The sequence below is a fragment of the Hyla sarda genome, unplaced genomic scaffold (assembly GCF_029499605.1).
Source record: "Hyla sarda isolate aHylSar1 unplaced genomic scaffold, aHylSar1.hap1 scaffold_866, whole genome shotgun sequence".
Lineage (NCBI taxonomy): Eukaryota > Metazoa > Chordata > Amphibia > Anura > Hylidae > Hyla > Hyla sarda.
In genome coordinates, this window is record NW_026610894.1 from 132228 (window position 1) to 151000 (window position 18773).

Genomic DNA, 18773 nt, shown 5'->3' on the forward strand with positions numbered 1-18773 from the left:
AAATGCTCTAGAAGCTAAAGTCGCAGAAATGTCACACATATTTGGCCTGCAACTTTCTGTGCGACAAATTCAGACAGGAAAAATCTGTATAAATCCTTAGAAAATTATCCCCCAGTGTCTCCATCTGCTGGCGGTATTGAATAAGCATTGCTGCACTGATGGGGTATGCATTAGACGAAAAAAAAGAAGAAAAAGAAGAATAATACACCCAGAAAAGAGGCGAAAAGGAGAAAAACGTAAAAAAACGTGAAAAAAAAGTAAGAGGAAGAGAAGGGAAAAAAAGGTGGAAATGGGTTTAAAAGTGATTTCGGCGGAGAAATATATATATATATATATATATATATATATATATACGCGCACACACACACATATATATAAACGTATTCTCCGTTGAGATATTGCAGCCGCTGCTGTGTCCAGGCCCAGGAGCCTTAGCACTGTGCTGTGATGTCACTCAATACCACTGACATCACTAGGTGTAAACAACATCTCTCCTTTGCTGTGTATGTGACTATGGAGCTGTTTGGTGATGTTGTCTATTATGGCCTTCATAGAAGCAACAGGAGATTGTTGCATCCATCTAGAATCCTCAGAACTACAGTGCTATGATGTCACTCACTTCCACAGGCCTTGCAGAGTGTAAAAAACAACAACCCAGCTTTGTTGTGTATGTAACCATAGGGATTTGTGATGTCACCTAGAACCTTCACAGCAGCGACAGCTTTATGAGGAGCATCAGCACTGCTCTGCCTGAGCAGAACCATCACCGCCATAGGTTGTCAAATAACCCGGGTTTAACCCACACAGGTAAGTCCAATGGGGTGCAGGCATGTCCTCTATGCTTACAGCTTCCCGTGGGTGTTGGTTTGATACCGTTTGGGGACAGCCAAGGAGGCATCTGCAGGCAACAAAGGTAGGTGTGTGCTTGTGTGTGTGTTTCCTATGCAGATCCTAAGCCCAGTGTCACATGCAAGTAGGAGGAGTAAGAAGGGTTCCTGGCAAATCCGGGTTATGGATTGCATTTAAAAAGGCCCCGTGGGAGTGCAATGGGCCCCTGTCTTGCTGCTTAGCAATAATGGTATGGGTTTAGGTTCTGCTGTGTGTACTGGTGGTTGACTGCCCCCCAGCCCAGAGTGTGCATGGAAAATTGTCTGGCAGCCTCCCTGACAGCAAGCAGTGATAGTGCCCATGAAGGGCACCTTGTTGGGCCCGCCCCTTTCACGGTTATCGCTTCTCGGCCTTTTGGCTAAGATCAAGTGTAGTATCTGTTCTTATCAGTTTAATATCTGATACGTCCCCTATCTGGGGACCATATATTAAATGGATTTTTGAGAACGGGGGCCGATTTCGAAGCTTGCTTCCGTCGCCCTATGCATTGACCCGATATGGCAGTATCTTCGGGTACAGTGCACCACCCCCTTACAGGGTTAAAAAGAAAGATTCCTACTTTCATTGCTACCTGCTTGCTGGCTAGCCAGCTAGCCAGCCCTGTGGGCCTTGCTGCTGCTGCAGCCAAAAAACAAAAGGTGGTGCTGCTGCTGCTTCTGCTGCTTCTGCTTCTGCTTGTGTCTGGCCGCTGTTGGAGCGTCCAGGCACAGGACTTCTGCTGCTGCTGACTAAATGGCCTCCTTAATTGGATCATTTGAGTAGCCAGCACACCTGTGCAGGTAGGGCATGACATGATAGGCAGCTGCCTTGATAGCGGGTGGGTGCTGAATGTTCCTAATTGACAAAATAAGATTAATGCTTATGAAGAAATATAAAATCTCATCCCTTCCCCAATATCGCGCCACACCCCTACCCCTTAATTCCCTGGTTGAACTTGATGGACATATGTCTTTTTTCGACCGTACTAACTATGTAACTATGTAACATAACATGGGGGGGGGGGGTCTCCTGGCTGTTCACACAGGTGTGTCATTGCTGTACATTGACCATGCATTGCTTCTGTGGTATTGCAAAGGCAAAGACAAATGCTTCCAGCCATCCATTGCACTAATGGATTGGTCATCAGCTGGCTGTCTATGTCCCGCATCAATATAGACCAAAGTACAGAGGGTTAGGCTATGCTATTGTGCACCTACCTGATGCATCAGAAGGTGCGAGGCCCTTGCTAAATTCTGTGCACAGACTTTGAGATCTATACTTTAGACTGTATCTAAACCTGCTCCAACATGGACTGACATTCTGGCCTACTTTCAGCCGATGCGACTTGTCTGTCGCTGAACAGTCGCTTTTTATGTATTCAGCACCTATGTATAATGTTGTAAAAATGCTCTAGAAGCTAAAGTCGCAGAAATGTCACACATATTTGGCCTGCAACTTTCTGTGCGACAAATTCAGACAGGAAAAATCTGTATAAATCCTTAGAAAATTATCCCCCAGTGTCTCCATCTGCTGGCGGTATTGAATAAGCATTGCTGCACTGATGGGGTATGCATTAGACGAAAAAAAAGAAGAAAAAGAAGAATAATACACCCAGAAAAGAGGCGAAAAGGAGAAAAACGTAAAAAAACGTGAAAAAAAAGTAAGAGGAAGAGAAGGGAAAAAAAGGTGGAAATGGGTTTAAAAGTGATTTCGGCGGAGAAATATATATATATATATATATATATATATATATATATATATATATATATATACGCGCACACACACACATATATATAAACGTATTCTCCGTTGAGATATTGCAGCCGCTGCTGTGTCCAGGCCCAGGAGCCTTAGCACTGTGCTGTGATGTCACTCAATACCACTGACATCACTAGGTGTAAACAACATCTCTCCTTTGCTGTGTATGTGACTATGGAGCTGTTTGGTGATGTTGTCTATTATGGCCTTCATAGAAGCAACAGGAGATTGTTGCATCCATCTAGAACCCTCAGAACTACAGTGCTATGATGTCACTCACTTCCACAGGCCTTGCAGAGTGTAAAAAACAACAACCCAGCTTTGTTGTGTATGTAACCATAGGGATTTGTGATGTCACCTAGAACCTTCACAGCAGCGACAGCTTTATGAGGAGCATCAGCACTGCTCTGCCTGAGCAGAACCATCACCGCCATAGGTTGTCAAATAACCCGGGTTTAACCCACACAGGTAAGTCCAATGGGGTGCAGGCATGTCCTCTATGCTTACAGCTTCCCGTGGGTGTTGGTTTGATACCGTTTGGGGACAGCCAAGGAGGCATCTGCAGGCAACAAAGGTAGGTGTGTGCTTGTGTGTGTGTTTCCTATGCAGATCCTAAGCCCAGTGTCACATGCAAGTAGGAGGAGTAAGAAGGGTTCCTGGCAAATCCGGGTTATGGATTGCATTTAAAAAGGCCCCGTGGGAGTGCAATGGGCCCCTGTCTTGCTGCTTAGCAATAATGGTATGGGTTTAGGTTCTGCTGTGTGTACTGGTGGTTGACTGCCCCCCAGCCCAGAGTGTGCATGGAAAATTGTCTGGCAGCCTCCCTGACAGCAAGCAGTGATAGTGCCCATGAAGGGCACCTTGTTGGGCCCGCCCCTTTCACGGTTATCGCTTCTCGGCCTTTTGGCTAAGATCAAGTGTAGTATCTGTTCTTATCAGTTTAATATCTGATACGTCCCCTATCTGGGGACCATATATTAAATGGATTTTTGAGAACGGGGGCCGATTTCGAAGCTTGCTTCCGTCGCCCTATGCATTGACCCGATATGGCAGTATCTTCGGGTACAGTGCACCACCCCCTTACAGGGTTAAAAAGAAAGATTCCTACTTTCATTGCTACCTGCTTGCTGGCTAGCCAGCTAGCCAGCCCTGTGGGCCTTGCTGCTGCTGCAGCCAAAAAACAAAAGGTGGTGCTGCTGCTGCTGCTTCTGCTTCTGCTTGTGTCTGGCCGCTGTTGGAGCGTCCAGGCACAGGACTTCTGCTGCTGCTGACTAAATGGCCTCCTTAATTGGATCATTTGAGTAGCCAGCACACCTGTGCAGGTAGGGCATGACATGATAGGCAGCTGCCTTGATAGCGGGTGGGTGCTGAATGTTCCTAATTGACAAAATAAGATTAATGCTTATGAAGAAATATAAAATCTCATCCCTTCCCCAATATCGCGCCACACCCCTACCCCTTAATTCCCTGGTTGAACTTGATGGACATATGTCTTTTTTCGACCGTACTAACTATGTAACTATGTAACATAACATGGGGGGGGTCTCCTGGCTGTTCACACAGGTGTGTCATTGCTGTACATTGACCATGCATTGCTTCTGTGGTATTGCAAAGGCAAAGACAAATGCTTCCAGCCATCCATTGCACTAATGGATTGGTCATCAGCTGGCTGTCTATGTCCCGCATCAATATAGACCAAAGTACAGAGGGTTAGGCTATGCTATTGTGCACCTACCTGATGCATCAGAAGGTGCGAGGCCCTTGCTAAATTCTGTGCACAGACTTTGAGATCTATACTTTAGACTGTATCTAAACCTGCTCCAACATGGACTGACATTCTGGCCTACTTTCAGCCGATGCGACTTGTCTGTCGCTGAACAGTCGCTTTTTATGTATTCAGCACCTATGTATAATGTTGTAAAAATGCTCTAGAAGCTAAAGTCGCAGAAATGTCACACATATTTGGCCTGCAACTTTCTGTGCGACAAATTCAGACAGGAAAAATCAGTATAAATCCTTAGAAAATTATCCCCCAGTGTCTCCATCTGCTGGCGGTATTGAATAAGCATTGCTGCACTGATGGGGTATGCATTAGACGAAAAAAAAAGAAGAAAAAGAAGAATAATACGCCCAGAAAAGAGGCGAAAAGGAGAAAAACGTAAAAAAACGTGAAAAAAAAGTAAGAGGAAGAGAAGGGAAAAAAAGGTGGAAATGGGTTTAAAAGTGATTTCGGCGGAGAAATATATATATATATATATATATATATATATATATATATATATATATATACGCGCACACACACACATATATATAAACGTATTCTCCGTTGAGATATTGCAGCCGCTGCTGTGTCCAGGCCCAGGAGCCTTAGCACTGTGCTGTGATGTCACTCAATACCACTGACATCACTAGGTGTAAACAACATCTCTCCTTTGCTGTGTATGTGACTATGGAGCTGTTTGGTGATGTCGTCTATTATGGCCTTCATAGAAGCAACAGGAGATTGTTGCATCCATCTAGAACCCTCAGAACTACAGTGCTATGATGTCACTCACTTCCACAGGCCTTGCAGAGTGTAAACAACAACAACCCAGCTTTGTTGTGTATGTAACCATAGGGATTTGTGATGTCACCTAGAACCTTCACAGCAGCGACAGCTTTATGAGGAGCATCAGCACTGCTCTGCCTGAGCAGAACCATCACCGCCATAGGTTGTCAAATAACCCGGGTTTAACCCACACAGGTAAGTCCAATGGGGTGCAGGCATGTCCTCTATGCTTACAGCTTCCCGTGGGTGTTGGTTTGATACCGTTTGGGGACAGCCAAGGAGGCATCTGCAGGCAACAAAGGTAGGTGTGTGCTTGTGTGTGTGTTTCCTATGCAGATCCTAAGCCCAGTGTCACATGCAAGTAGGAGGAGTAAGAAGGGTTCCTGGCAAATCCGGGTTATGGATTGCATTTAAAAAGGCCCCGTGGGAGTGCAATGGGCCCCTGTCTTGCTGCTTAGCAATAATGGTATGGGTTTAGGTTCTGCTGTGTGTACTGGTGGTTGACTGCCCCCCAGCCCAGAGTGTGCATGGAAAATTGTCTGGCAGCCTCCCTGACAGCAAGCAGTGATAGTGCCCATGAAGGGCACCTTGTTGGGCCCGCCCCTTTCACGGTTATCGCTTCTCGGCCTTTTGGCTAAGATCAAGTGTAGTATCTGTTCTTATCAGTTTAATATCTGATACGTCCCCTATCTGGGGACCATATATTAAATGGATTTTTGAGAACGGGGGCCGATTTCGAAGCTTGCTTCCGTCGCCCTATGCATTGACCCGATATGGCAGTATCTTCGGGTACAGTGCACCACCCCCTTACAGGGTTAAAAAGAAAGATTCCTACTTTCATTGCTACCTGCTTGCTGGCTAGCCAGCTAGCCAGCCCTGTGGGCCTTGCTGCTGCTGCAGCCAAAAAACAAAAGGTGGTGCTGCTGCTGCTTCTGCTGCTTCTGCTTCTGCTTGTGTCCGGCCGCTGTTGGAGCGTCCAGGCACAGGACTTCTGCTGCTGCTGACTAAATGGCCTCCTTAATTGGATCATTTGAGTAGCCAGCACACCTGTGCAGGTAGGGCATGACATGATAGGCAGCTGCCTTGATAGCGGGTGGGTGCTGAATGTTCCTAATTGACAAAATAAGATTAATGCTTATGAAGAAATATAAAATCTCATCCCTTCCCCAATATCGCGCCACACCCCTACCCCTTAATTCCCTGGTTGAACTTGATGGACATATGTCTTTTTTCGACCGTACTAACTATGTAACTATGTAACATAACATGGGGGGGGGGGGGGTCTCCTGGCTGTTCACACAGGTGTGTCATTGCTGTACATTGACCATGCATTGCTTCTGTGGTATTGCAAAGGCAAAGACAAATGCTTCCAGCCATCCATTGCACTAATGGATTGGTCATCAGCTGGCTGTCTATGTCCCGCATCAATATAGACCAAAGTACAGAGGGTTAGGCTATGCTATTGTGCACCTACCTGATGCATCAGAAGGTGCGAGGCCCTTGCTAAATTCTGTGCACAGACTTTGAGATCTATACTTTAGACTGTATCTAAACCTGCTCCAACATGGACTGACATTCTGGCCTACTTTCAGCCGATGCGACTTGTCTGTCGCTGAACAGTCGCTTTTTATGTATTCAGCACCTATGTATAATGTTGTAAAAATGCTCTAGAAGCTAAAGTCGCAGAAATGTCACACATATTTGGCCTGCAACTTTCTGTGCGACAAATTCAGACAGGAAAAATCAGTATAAATCCTTAGAAAATTATCCCCCAGTGTCTCCATCTGCTGGCGGTATTGAATAAGCATTGCTGCACTGATGGGGTATGCATTAGACGAAAAAAAAGAAGAAAAAGAAGAATAATACGCCCAGAAAAGAGGCGAAAAGGAGAAAAACGTAAAAAAACGTGAAAAAAAAGTAAGAGGAAGAGAAGGGAAAAAAAGGTGGAAATGGGTTTAAAAGTGATTTCGGCGGAGAAATATATATATATATATATATATATATATATATATATATATATATATATGCGCACACACACACATATATATAAACGTATTCTCCGTTGAGATATTGCAGCCGCTGCTGTGTCCAGGCCCAGGAGCCTTAGCACTGTGCTGTGATGTCACTCAATACCACTGACATCACTAGGTGTAAACAACATCTCTCCTTTGCTGTGTATGTGACTATGGAGCTGTTTGGTGATGTCGTCTATTATGGCCTTCATAGAAGCAACAGGAGATTGTTGCATCCATCTAGAACCCTCAGAACTACAGTGCTATGATGTCACTCACTTCCACAGGCCTTGCAGAGTGTAAAAAACAACAACCCAGCTTTGTTGTGTATGTAACCATAGGGATTTGTGATGTCACCTAGAACCTTCACAGCAGCGACAGCTTTATGAGGAGCATCAGCACTGCTCTGCCTGAGCAGAACCATCACCGCCATAGGTTGTCAAATAACCCGGGTTTAACCCACACAGGTAAGTCCAATGGGGTGCAGGCATGTCCTCTATGCTTACAGCTTCCCGTGGGTGTTGGTTTGATACCGTTTGGGGACAGCCAAGGAGGCATCTGCAGGCAACAAAGGTAGGTGTGTGCTTGTGTGTGTGTTTCCTATGCAGATCCTAAGCCCAGTGTCACATGCAAGTAGGAGGAGTAAGAAGGGTTCCTGGCAAATCCGGGTTATGGATTGCATTTAAAAAGGCCCCGTGGGAGTGCAATGGGCCCCTGTCTTGCTGCTTAGCAATAATGGTATGGATTTAGGTTCTGCTGTGTGTACTGGTGGTTGACTGCCCCCCAGCCCAGAGTGTGCATGGAAAATTGTCTGGCAGCCTCCCTGACAGCAAGCAGTGATAGTGCCCATGAAGGGCACCTTGTTGGGCCCGCCCCTTTCACGGTTATCGCTTCTCGGCCTTTTGGCTAAGATCAAGTGTAGTATCTGTTCTTATCAGTTTAATATCTGATACGTCCCCTATCTGGGGACCATATATTAAATGGATTTTTGAGAACGGGGGCCGATTTCGAAGCTTGCTTCCGTCGCCCTATGCATTGACCCGATATGGCAGTATCTTCGGGTACAGTGCACCACCCCCTTACAGGGTTAAAAAGAAAGATTCCTACTTTCATTGCTACCTGCTTGCTGGCTAGCCAGCTAGCCAGCCCTGTGGGCCTTGCTGCTGCTGCAGCCAAAAAACAAAAGGTGGTGCTGCTGCTGCTTCTGCTGCTTCTGCTTCTGCTTGTGTCTGGCCGCTGTTGGAGCGTCCAGGCACAGGACTTCTGCTGCTGCTGACTAAATGGCCTCCTTAATTGGATCATTTGAGTAGCCAGCACACCTGTGCAGGTAGGGCATGACATAATAGGCAGCTGCCTTGATAGCGGGTGGGTGCTGAATGTTCCTAATTGACAAAATAAGATTAATGCTTATGAAGAAATATAAAATCTCATCCCTTCCCCAATATCGCGCCACACCCCTACCCCTTAATTCCCTGGTTGAACTTGATGGACATATGTCTTTTTTCGACCGTACTAACTATGTAACTATGTAACATAACATGGGGGGGGGGGGGGGGGGTCTCCTGGCTGTTCACACAGGTGTGTCATTGCTGTACATTGACCATGCATTGCTTCTGTGGTATTGCAAAGGCAAAGACAAATGCTTCCAGCCATCCATTGCACTAATGGATTGGTCATCAGCTGGCTGTCTATGTCCCGCATCAATATAGACCAAAGTACAGAGGGTTAGGCTATGCTATTGTGCACCTACCTGATGCATCAGAAGGTGCGAGGCCCTTGCTAAATTCTGTGCACAGACTTTGAGATCTATACTTTAGACTGTATCTAAACCTGCTCCAACATGGACTGACATTCTGGCCTACTTTCAGCCGATGCGACTTGTCTGTCGCTGAACAGTCGCTTTTTATGTATTCAGCACCTATGTATAATGTTGTAAAAATGCTCTAGAAGCTAAAGTCGCAGAAATGTCACACATATTTGGCCTGCAACTTTCTGTGCGACAAATTCAGACAGGAAAAATCTGTATAAATCCTTAGAAAATTATCCCCCAGTGTCTCCATCTGCTGGCGGTATTGAATAAGCATTGCTGCACTGATGGGGTATGCATTAGACGAAAAAAAAGAAGAAAAAGAAGAATAATACACCCAGAAAAGAGGCGAAAAGGAGAAAAACGTAAAAAAACGTGAAAAAAAAGTAAGAGGAAGAGAAGGGAAAAAAAGGTGGAAATGGGTTTAAAAGTGATTTCGGCGGAGAAATATATATATATATATATATATATATATACGCGCACACACACACATATATATAAACGTATTCTCCGTTGAGATATTGCAGCCGCTGCTGTGTCCAGGCCCAGGAGCCTTAGCACTGTGCTGTGATGTCACTCAATACCACTGACATCACTAGGTGTAAACAACATCTCTCCTTTGCTGTGTATGTGACTATGGAGCTGTTTGGTGATGTCGTCTATTATGGCCTTCATAGAAGCAACAGGAGATTGTTGCATCCATCTAGAACCCTCAGAACTACAGTGCTATGATGTCACTCACTTCCACAGGCCTTGCAGAGTGTAAAAAACAACAACCCAGCTTTGTTGTGTATGTAACCATAGGGATTTGTGATGTCACCTAGAACCTTCACAGCAGCGACAGCTTTATGAGGAGCATCAGCACTGCTCTGCCTGAGCAGAACCATCACCGCCATAGGTTGTCAAATAACCCGGGTTTAACCCACACACTTAAGTCCAATGGGGTGCAGGCATGTCCTCTATGCTTACAGCTTCCCGTGGGTGTTGGTTTGATACCGTTTGGGGACAGCCAAGGAGGCATCTGCAGGCAACAAAGGTAGGTGTGTGCTTGTGTGTGTGTTTCCTATGCAGATCCTAAGCCCAGTGTCACATGCAAGTAGGAGGAGTAAGAAGGGTTCCTGGCAAATCCGGGTTATGGATTGCATTTAAAAAGGCCCCGTGGGAGTGCAATGGGCCCCTGTCTTGCTGCTTAGCAATAATGGTATGGGTTTAGGTTCTGCTGTGTGTACTGGTGGTTGACTGCCCCCCAGCCCAGAGTGTGCATGGAAAATTGTCTGGCAGCCTCCCTGACAGCAAGCAGTGATAGTGCCCATGAAGGGCACCTTGTTGGGCCCGCCCCTTTCACGGTTATCGCTTCTCGGCCTTTTGGCTAAGATCAAGTGTAGTATCTGTTCTTATCAGTTTAATATCTGATACGTCCCCTATCTGGGGACCATATATTAAATGGATTTTTGAGAACGGGGGCCGATTTCGAAGCTTGCTTCCGTCGCCCTATGCATTGACCCGATATGGCAGTATCTTCGGGTACAGTGCACCACCCCCTTACAGGGTTAAAAAGAAAGATTCCTACTTTCATTGCTACCTGCTTGCTGGCTAGCCAGCTAGCCAGCCCTGTGGGCCTTGCTGCTGCTGCAGCCAAAAAACAAAAGGTGGTGCTGCTGCTGCTTCTGCTGCTTCTGCTTCTGCTTGTGTCTGGCCGCTGTTGGAGCGTCCAGGCACAGGACTTCTGCTGCTGCTGACTAAATGGCCTCCTTAATTGGATCATTTGAGTAGCCAGCACACCTGTGCAGGTAGGGCATGACATGATAGGCAGCTGCCTTGATAGCGGGTGGGTGCTGAATGTTCCTAATTGACAAAATAAGATTAATGCTTATGAAGAAATATAAAATCTCATCCCTTCCCCAATATCGCGCCACACCCCTACCCCTTAATTCCCTGGTTGAACTTGATGGACATATGTCTTTTTTCGACCGTACTAACTATGTAACTATGTAACATAACATGGGGGGGGGGGGGTCTCCTGGCTGTTCACACAGGTGTGTCATTGCTGTACATTGACCATGCATTGCTTCTGTGGTATTGCAAAGGCAAAGACAAATGCTTCCAGCCATCCATTGCACTAATGGATTGGTCATCAGCTGGCTGTCTATGTCCCGCATCAATATAGACCAAAGTACAGAGGGTTAGGCTATGCTATTGTGCACCTACCTGATGCATCAGAAGGTGCGAGGCCCTTGCTAAATTCTGTGCACAGACTTTGAGATCTATACTTTAGACTGTATCTAAACCTGCTCCAACATGGACTGACATTCTGGCCTACTTTCAGCCGATGCGACTTGTCTGTCGCTGAACAGTCGCTTTTTATGTATTCAGCACCTATGTATAATGTTGTAAAAATGCTCTAGAAGCTAAAGTCGCAGAAATGTCACACATATTTGGCCTGCAACTTTCTGTGCGACAAATTCAGACAGGAAAAATCAGTATAAATCCTTAGAAAATTATCCCCCAGTGTCTCCATCTGCTGGCGGTATTGAATAAGCATTGCTGCACTGATGGGGTATGCATTAGACGAAAAAAAAGAAGAAAAAGAAGAATAATACGCCCAGAAAAGAGGCGAAAAGGAGAAAAACGTAAAAAAACGTGAAAAAAAAGTAAGAGGAAGAGAAGGGAAAAAAAGGTGGAAATGGGTTTAAAAGTGATTTCGGCGGAGAAATATATATATATATATATATATATATATATATATATATATATATATGCGCACACACACACATATATATAAACGTATTCTCCGTTGAGATATTGCAGCCGCTGCTGTGTCCAGGCCCAGGAGCCTTAGCACTGTGCTGTGATGTCACTCAATACCACTGACATCACTAGGTGTAAACAACATCTCTCCTTTGCTGTGTATGTGACTATGGAGCTGTTTGGTGATGTCGTCTATTATGGCCTTCATAGAAGCAACAGGAGATTGTTGCATCCATCTAGAACCCTCAGAACTACAGTGCTATGATGTCACTCACTTCCACAGGCCTTGCAGAGTGTAAAAAACAACAACCCAGCTTTGTTGTGTATGTAACCATAGGGATTTGTGATGTCACCTAGAACCTTCACAGCAGCGACAGCTTTATGAGGAGCATCAGCACTGCTCTGCCTGAGCAGAACCATCACCGCCATAGGTTGTCAAATAACCCGGGTTTAACCCACACAGGTAAGTCCAATGGGGTGCAGGCATGTCCTCTATGCTTACAGCTTCCCGTGGGTGTTGGTTTGATACCGTTTGGGGACAGCCAAGGAGGCATCTGCAGGCAACAAAGGTAGGTGTGTGCTTGTGTGTGTGTTTCCTATGCAGATCCTAAGCCCAGTGTCACATGCAAGTAGGAGGAGTAAGAAGGGTTCCTGGCAAATCCGGGTTATGGATTGCATTTAAAAAGGCCCCGTGGGAGTGCAATGGGCCCCTGTCTTGCTGCTTAGCAATAATGGTATGGATTTAGGTTCTGCTGTGTGTACTGGTGGTTGACTGCCCCCCAGCCCAGAGTGTGCATGGAAAATTGTCTGGCAGCCTCCCTGACAGCAAGCAGTGATAGTGCCCATGAAGGGCACCTTGTTGGGCCCGCCCCTTTCACGGTTATCGCTTCTCGGCCTTTTGGCTAAGATCAAGTGTAGTATCTGTTCTTATCAGTTTAATATCTGATACGTCCCCTATCTGGGGACCATATATTAAATGGATTTTTGAGAACGGGGGCCGATTTCGAAGCTTGCTTCCGTCGCCCTATGCATTGACCCGATATGGCAGTATCTTCGGGTACAGTGCACCACCCCCTTACAGGGTTAAAAAGAAAGATTCCTACTTTCATTGCTACCTGCTTGCTGGCTAGCCAGCTAGCCAGCCCTGTGGGCCTTGCTGCTGCTGCAGCCAAAAAACAAAAGGTGGTGCTGCTGCTGCTTCTGCTGCTTCTGCTTCTGCTTGTGTCTGGCCGCTGTTGGAGCGTCCAGGCACAGGACTTCTGCTGCTGCTGACTAAATGGCCTCCTTAATTGGATCATTTGAGTAGCCAGCACACCTGTGCAGGTAGGGCATGACATAATAGGCAGCTGCCTTGATAGCGGGTGGGTGCTGAATGTTCCTAATTGACAAAATAAGATTAATGCTTATGAAGAAATATAAAATCTCATCCCTTCCCCAATATCGCGCCACACCCCTACCCCTTAATTCCCTGGTTGAACTTGATGGACATATGTCTTTTTTCGACCGTACTAACTATGTAACTATGTAACATAACATGGGGGGGGGGGGGGGGGGGTCTCCTGGCTGTTCACACAGGTGTGTCATTGCTGTACATTGACCATGCATTGCTTCTGTGGTATTGCAAAGGCAAAGACAAATGCTTCCAGCCATCCATTGCACTAATGGATTGGTCATCAGCTGGCTGTCTATGTCCCGCATCAATATAGACCAAAGTACAGAGGGTTAGGCTATGCTATTGTGCACCTACCTGATGCATCAGAAGGTGCGAGGCCCTTGCTAAATTCTGTGCACAGACTTTGAGATCTATACTTTAGACTGTATCTAAACCTGCTCCAACATGGACTGACATTCTGGCCTACTTTCAGCCGATGCGACTTGTCTGTCGCTGAACAGTCGCTTTTTATGTATTCAGCACCTATGTATAATGTTGTAAAAATGCTCTAGAAGCTAAAGTCGCAGAAATGTCACACATATTTGGCCTGCAACTTTCTGTGCGACAAATTCAGACAGGAAAAATCAGTATAAATCCTTAGAAAATTATCCCCCAGTGTCTCCATCTGCTGGCGGTATTGAATAAGCATTGCTGCACTGATGGGGTATGCATTAGACGAAAAAAAAGAAGAAAAAGAAGAATAATACGCCCAGAAAAGAGGCGAAAAGGAGAAAAACGTAAAAAAACGTGAAAAAAAAGTAAGAGGAAGAGAAGGGAAAAAAAGGTGGAAATGGGTTTAAAAGTGATTTCGGCGGAGAAATATATATATATATATATATATATATATATATATATATATATACGCGCACACACACACATATATATAAACGTATTCTCCGTTGAGATATTGCAGCCGCTGCTGTGTCCAGGCCCAGGAGCCTTAGCACTGTGCTGTGATGTCACTCAATACCACTGACATCACTAGGTGTAAACAACATCTCTCCTTTGCTGTGTATGTGACTATGGAGCTGTTTGGTGATGTCGTCTATTATGGCCTTCATAGAAGCAACAGGAGATTGTTGCATCCATCTAGAACCCTCAGAACTACAGTGCTATGATGTCACTCACTTCCACAGGCCTTGCAGAGTGTAAACAACAACAACCCAGCTTTGTTGTGTATGTAACCATAGGGATTTGTGATGTCACCTAGAACCTTCACAGCAGCGACAGCTTTATGAGGAGCATCAGCACTGCTCTGCCTGAGCAGAACCATCACCGCCATAGGTTGTCAAATAACCCGGGTTTAACCCACACAGGTAAGTCCAATGGGGTGCAGGCATGTCCTCTATGCTTACAGCTTCCCGTGGGTGTTGGTTTGATACCGTTTGGGGACAGCCAAGGAGGCATCTGCAGGCAACAAAGGTAGGTGTGTGCTTGTGTGTGTGTTTCCTATGCAGATCCTAAGCCCAGTGTCACATGCAAGTAGGAGGAGTAAGAAGGGTTCCTGGCAAATCCGGGTTATGGATTGCATTTAAAAAGGCCCCGTGGGAGTGCAATGGGCCCCTGTCTTGCTGCTTAGCAATAATGGTATGGGTTTAGGTTCTGCTGTGTGTACTGGTGGTTGACTGCCCCCCAGCCCAGAGTGTGCATGGAAAATTGTCTGGCAGCCTCCCTGACAGCAAGCAGTGATAGTGCCCATGAAGGGCACCTTGTTGGGCCCGCCCCTTTCACGGTTATCGCTTCTCGGCCTTTTGGCTAAGATCAAGTGTAGTATCTGTTCTTATCAGTTTAATATCTGATACGTCCCCTATCTGGGGACCATATATTAAATGGATTTTTGAGAACGGGGGCCGATTTCGAAGCTTGCTTCCGTCGCCCTATGCATTGACCCGATATGGCAGTATCTTCGGGTACAGTGCACCACCCCCTTACAGGGTTAAAAAGAAAGATTCCTACTTTCATTGCTACCTGCTTGCTGGCTAGCCAGCTAGCCAGCCCTGTGGGCCTTGCTGCTGCTGCAGCCAAAAAACAAAAGGTGGTGCTGCTGCTGCTTCTGCTGCTTCTGCTTCTGCTTGTGTCTGGCCGCTGTTGGAGCGTCCAGGCACAGGACTTCTGCTGCTGCTGACTAAATGGCCTCCTTAATTGGATCATTTGAGTAGCCAGCACACCTGTGCAGGTAGGGCATGACATGATAGGCAGCTGCCTTGATAGCGGGTGGGTGCTGAATGTTCCTAATTGACAAAATAAGATTAATGCTTATGAAGAAATATAAAATCTCATCCCTTCCCCAATATCGCGCCACACCCCTACCCCTTAATTCCCTGGTTGAACTTGATGGACATATGTCTTTTTTCGACCGTACTAACTATGTAACTATGTAACATAACATGGGGGGGGGGGGGGGGTCTCCTGGCTGTTCACACAGGTGTGTCATTGCTGTACATTGACCATGCATTGCTTCTGTGGTATTGCAAAGGCAAAGACAAATGCTTCCAGCCATCCATTGCACTAATGGATTGGTCATCAGCTGGCTGTCTATGTCCCGCATCAATATAGACCAAAGTACAGAGGGTTAGGCTATGCTATTGTGCACCTACCTGATGCATCAGAAGGTGCGAGGCCCTTGCTAAATTCTGTGCACAGACTTTGAGATCTATACTTTAGACTGTATCTAAACCTGCTCCAACATGGACTGACATTCTGGCCTACTTTCAGCCGATGCGACTTGTCTGTCGCTGAACAGTCGCTTTTTATGTATTCAGCACCTATGTATAATGTTGTAAAAATGCTCTAGAAGCTAAAGTCGCAGAAATGTCACACATATTTGGCCTGCAACTTTCTGTGCGACAAATTCAGACAGGAAAAATCAGTATAAATCCTTAGAAAATTATCCCCCAGTGTCTCCATCTGCTGGCGGTATTGAATAAGCATTGCTGCACTGATGGGGTATGCATTAGACGAAAAAAAAGAAGAAAAAGAAGAATAATACGCCCAGAAAAGAGGGGAAAAGGAGAAAAACGTAAAAAAACGTGAAAAAAAAGTAAGAGGAAGAGAAGGGAAAAAAAGGTGGAAATGGGTTTAAAAGTGATTTCGGCGGAGAAATATATATATATATATATATATATATATATATATATATATATACGCGCACACACACACATATATATAAACGTATTCTCCGTTGAGATATTGCAGCCGCTGCTGTGTCCAGGCCCAGGAGCCTTAGCACTGTGCTGTGATGTCACTCAATACCACTGACATCACTAGGTGTAAACAACATCTCTCCTTTGCTGTGTATGTGACTATGGAGCTGTTTGGTGATGTCGTCTATTATGGCCTTCATAGAAGCAACAGGAGATTGTTGCATCCATCTAGAACCCTCAGAACTACAGTGCTATGATGTCACTCACTTCCACAGGCCTTGCAGAGTGTAAACAACAACAACCCAGCTTTGTTGTGTATGTAACCATAGGGATTTGTGATGTCACCTAGAACCTTCACAGCAGCGACAGCTTTATGAGGAGCATCAGCACTGCTCTGCCTGAGCAGAACCATCACCGCCATAGGTTGTCAAATAACCCGGGTTTAACCCACACAGGTAAGTCCAATGGGGTGCAGGCATGTCCTCTATGCTTACAGCTTCCCGTGGGTGTTGGTTTGATACCGTTTGGGGACAGCCAAGGAGGCATCTGCAGGCAACAAAGGTAGGTGTGTGCTTGTGTGTGTGTTTCCTATGCAGATCCTAAGCCCAGTGTCACATGCAAGTAGGAGGAGTAAGAAGGGTTCCTGGCAAATCCGGGTTATGGATTGCATTTAAAAAGGCCCCGTGGGAGTGCAATGGGCCCCTGTCTTGCTGCTTAGCAATAATGGTATGGGTTTAGGTTCTGCTGTGTGTACTGGTGGTTGACTGCCCCCCAGCCCAGAGTGTGCATGGAAAATTGTCTGGCAGTCTCCCTGACAGCAAGCAGTGATAGTGCCCATGAAGGGCACCTTGTTGGGCCCGCCCCTTTCACGGTTATCGCTTCTCGGCCTTTTGGCTAAGATCAAGTGTAGTATCTGTTCTTATCAGTTTAATATCTGATACGTCCCCTATCTGGGGACCATATATTAAATGGATTTTTGAGAACGGGGGCCGATTTCGAAGCTTGCTTCCGTCGCCCTATGCATTGACCCGATATGGCAGTATCTTCGGGTACAGTGCACCACCCCCTTACAGGGTTAAAAAGAAAGATTCCTACTTTCATTGCTACCTGCTTGCTGGCTAGCCAGCTAGCCAGCCCTGTGGGCCTTGCTGCTGCTGCAGCCAAAAAACAAAAGGTGGTGCTGCTGCTGCTTCTGCTGCTTCTGCTTCTGCTTGTGTCTGGCCGCTGTTGGAGCGTCCAGGCACAGGACTTCTGCTGCTGCTGACTAAATGGCCTCCTTAATTGGATCATTTGAGTAGCCAGCACACCTGTGCAGGTAGGGCATGACATGATAGGCAGCTGCCTTGATAGCGGGTGGGTGCTGAATGTTCCTAATTGACAAAATAAGATTAATGCTTATGAAGAAATATAAAATCTCATCCCTTCCCCAATATCGCGCCACACCCCTACCCCTTAATTCCCTGGTTGAACTTGATGGACATATGTCTTTTTTCGACCGTACTAACTATGTAACTATGTAACATAACATGGGGGGGGGGGGGGTCTCCTGGCTGTTCACACAGGTGTGTCATTGCTGTACATTGACCATGCATTGCTTCTGTGGTATTGCAAAGGCAAAGACAAATGCTTCCAGCCATCCATTGCACTAATGGATTGGTCATCAGCTGGCTGTCTATGTCCCGCATCAATATAGACCAAAGTACAGAGGGTTAGGCTATGCTATTGTGCACCTACCTGATGCATCAGAAGGTGCGAGGCCCTTGCTAAATTCTGTGCACAGACTTTGAGATCTATACTTTAGACTGTATCTAAACCTGCTCCAACATGGACTGACATTCTGGCCTACTTTCAGCCGATGCGACTTGTCTGTCGCTGAACAGTCGCTTTTTATGTATTCAGCACCTATGTATAATGTTGTAAAAATGCTCTAGAAGCTAAAGTCGCAGAAATGTCACACATATTTGGCCTGCAACTTTCTGTGCGACAAATTCAGACAGGGAAAAAATCAGTATAAATCCTTAGAAAATTATCCCCCAGTGTCTCCATCTGCTGGCGGTATTGAATAAGCATTGCTGCACTGATGGGGTATGCATTAGACGAAAAAAAGAAGAAAAAGAAGAATAATACGCCCAGAAAAGAGGCGAAAAGGAGAAAAACGTAAAAAAACGTGAAAAAAAGTAAGAGGAAGAGAAGGGAAACAAAGGTGGAAATGGTTTAAAAGTGATTTCGGCGGAGAAATATATATATATATATATATATATATACGCGCACACACACACATATATATAAACGTATTCTCCGTTGAGATATTGCAGCCGCTGCTGTGTCCAGGCCCAGGAGCCTTAGCACTGTGCTGTGATGTCACTCAATACCACTGACATCACTAGGTGTAAACAACATCTCTCCTTTGCTGTGTATGTGACTATGGAGCTGTTTGGTGATGTCGTCTATTATGGCC

At 45.8% G+C, this 18773-nt stretch overlaps 8 non-coding genes across 8 annotated transcripts; all 8 read left to right on the forward strand.

The window, feature by feature from the left end:
• The first annotated feature begins 1226 nt into the window (after positions 1-1226).
• On the forward strand, positions 1227-1417 carry LOC130348131 (U2 spliceosomal RNA). Its single transcript, XR_008885916.1, has one exon. It is a non-coding gene; the product is annotated as a U2 spliceosomal RNA (small nuclear RNA).
• A 2095-nt stretch (positions 1418-3512) lies between these two features.
• Positions 3513-3703, forward strand: LOC130348132 (U2 spliceosomal RNA). Its single transcript, XR_008885917.1, has one exon. It is a non-coding gene; the product is annotated as a U2 spliceosomal RNA (small nuclear RNA).
• Positions 3704-5787: 2084 nt separating this feature from the next.
• LOC130348133 (U2 spliceosomal RNA) lies at positions 5788-5978 on the forward strand. The gene has a single exon (XR_008885918.1). It is a non-coding gene; the product is annotated as a U2 spliceosomal RNA (small nuclear RNA).
• A 2093-nt stretch (positions 5979-8071) lies between these two features.
• On the forward strand, positions 8072-8262 carry LOC130348134 (U2 spliceosomal RNA). Its single transcript, XR_008885919.1, has one exon. It is a non-coding gene; the product is annotated as a U2 spliceosomal RNA (small nuclear RNA).
• A 2079-nt stretch (positions 8263-10341) lies between these two features.
• Positions 10342-10532, forward strand: LOC130348135 (U2 spliceosomal RNA). Its single transcript, XR_008885920.1, has one exon. It is a non-coding gene; the product is annotated as a U2 spliceosomal RNA (small nuclear RNA).
• A 2090-nt stretch (positions 10533-12622) lies between these two features.
• On the forward strand, positions 12623-12813 carry LOC130348136 (U2 spliceosomal RNA). The gene has a single exon (XR_008885921.1). It is a non-coding gene; the product is annotated as a U2 spliceosomal RNA (small nuclear RNA).
• A 2094-nt stretch (positions 12814-14907) lies between these two features.
• LOC130348137 (U2 spliceosomal RNA) lies at positions 14908-15098 on the forward strand. The gene has a single exon (XR_008885922.1). It is a non-coding gene; the product is annotated as a U2 spliceosomal RNA (small nuclear RNA).
• A 2091-nt stretch (positions 15099-17189) lies between these two features.
• On the forward strand, positions 17190-17380 carry LOC130348140 (U2 spliceosomal RNA). Its single transcript, XR_008885924.1, has one exon. It is a non-coding gene; the product is annotated as a U2 spliceosomal RNA (small nuclear RNA).
• The last annotated feature ends 1393 nt before the right edge of the window (positions 17381-18773 follow it).